Source organism: Lycium barbarum, chromosome 3 (genome assembly GCF_019175385.1).
Source record: "Lycium barbarum isolate Lr01 chromosome 3, ASM1917538v2, whole genome shotgun sequence".
In the NCBI taxonomy this organism is placed as follows: Eukaryota; Viridiplantae; Streptophyta; class Magnoliopsida; order Solanales; family Solanaceae; genus Lycium; species Lycium barbarum.
The window spans coordinates 106608643-106610562 of record NC_083339.1 but is presented as its reverse complement, the minus strand read 5'-3'; the positions used below and the strand labels follow the sequence as shown (position 1 = coordinate 106610562).

The window sequence follows — 1920 nt, the reverse complement described above, 5'->3', positions numbered from 1 at the left end:
ATCGGGTCTGGATAAAGACCAAAGATCTTGAGCGACCGATCCGGCAGAACAACTCAAAAGATAAAGAAGTATTGTTAATCTCTTCATTCTCGTTGCAAGCTCGAAGTACCATTTGTACAAATAAGAATCCCCTTCGTTACATGATTTCTTCTTCATATAGATAGATCTAGGATCTATGGGGCAATTACATAGAAGTACATTTTCTGCTATAGCCCTTCTTATCTTATCGAAAAGGATCCTATGATCCTGAACCGATCTTACCTGGGATAGCAAATCCCAAGTTTGTCTATGAAGAGCGGATCTAATTGTATTAGTGTCTATAATTGATTTCTTCTGTGTAATACTAATCGATAGGACCTCATTGGTAAGTGCTACAAGATCTCGTGCATTGGAACCTACGGTTATGGACCCGAATTCGTTAGTATGGAACATTTTCTTTTCCAAGTGAAATCCCCTAGTATATGAAAGAGTGAAAAACTTCTTTTGTTGTTGTGGAATAAGAAGCCTTCGTTTCTTAATGCACGTATTTAATTTATTCAGAGCTATTAGAGCGGGATCCACTTTTTGGGGAATATGAGTCGAAACAATAACAAGAATATTTCTAGCAGAACATCTTTCACAATCCCTGGAGAGATGGTTCACTAATAGACCGAGGGATAAGTCATTCGACTCATTCACATCCAGATCATGAATGTTTGGAATCCATATTATGTAAGGAGACATTGCTTTTGCTAATTTGAATTGAAGGGTGATATAAAATCGGTCTATTTCCAGCATCATATCCATAGTTAGCCCATTCATCCTAGTTAGCAGTTCCAGCTCCGTATCAAGGTCACGGTCGATATTATCACTAGCATCAAGATTGTCACTATCATCAATATCGTCACTATCATCAATATTGATCTCATCAAGAAGAAAACCTTTAGGCTTGTTATCCAGGAACTTGTTCAGAAATACCGTAATGAAAGGAACATAGGAGTTTTTCGCTAGGTATTTGACCAAATAGGATCGTCCAATTCCTACAGAACCTATCACTAAAATACCCCTAGAGGGGGATAAGCCTAAGCGGAGCGAAAAGGGTTTTCCATGAGATGGGAAATGAAAACGATTTTCCCCACATGAAGTTTGTGAATAAGTGATTTTATGATAATGAGCAAGGAATATCAAGATAGACTCAATCGAAATTTAAAGGATGAATCAAACCCAATCAAAGAGTATTACACCCTTGATCGTGAAATATCGATTGCTTGTTGAACCCTGTGAATTGCGTGAAAGTAGGATACTCCAAATTCGGGGGTTAAAGAGTTTTAGAAAACGTTTGTGGTGGAAAAAAATTTGAATGAAGGATCCCACTGAATTGAATTGGGTCCATGAATCTAAGAAATGGTGAGAATTCTTGATCTCTCTCAATTCGAAAATCCAGGATTTGAATTGATGTCCTCTAATTGATTCCTCCTAAATTTCATTGATTCCTCCTAAATTGCATTTATTTCTCCTAAACATTTCATTTCAATTGGAATTTGGTTATTCACCATGTACGAGGATCCTCGCTAAGCATCCATGGCTGAATGGTTAAAGCGCCCAACTCATAATTGGCGAATTCGTAGGTTCAATTCCTACTGGATGCACGCCAACGGGATCCTCCAATAACTCTATTGGAATTGGCTATGTATCAATGGAATCTCATCATCGATACATAGCGAATTGATGTGGTATATTCATATCATAATATATGAACAGTAAGAATTAGTATTCTTATTGAGACTATAACTCACGATACATAAAATATTCAGCCAGAGCTGCTCCTGTATAAGGAGCAACGTATTGTAATGTAGCAGGGGAATCTGCCATTTCGGCTACCACAATAGTGTATTCAATCGCTCCCCTTTCCTGTAAAGTAGTTACTACCTGGGCCACAGA

At 37.8% G+C, this 1920-nt stretch overlaps 1 non-coding gene across 1 annotated transcript; it reads left to right on the top strand.

Annotated features, from left to right (window-relative positions):
• Window positions 1-1554: 1554 nt before the first annotated feature.
• TRNAM-CAU (transfer RNA methionine (anticodon CAU)) lies at window positions 1555-1628 on the top strand. The gene has a single exon. It is a non-coding gene; the product is annotated as a tRNA-Met (tRNA).
• The last annotated feature ends 292 nt before the right edge of the window (window positions 1629-1920 follow it).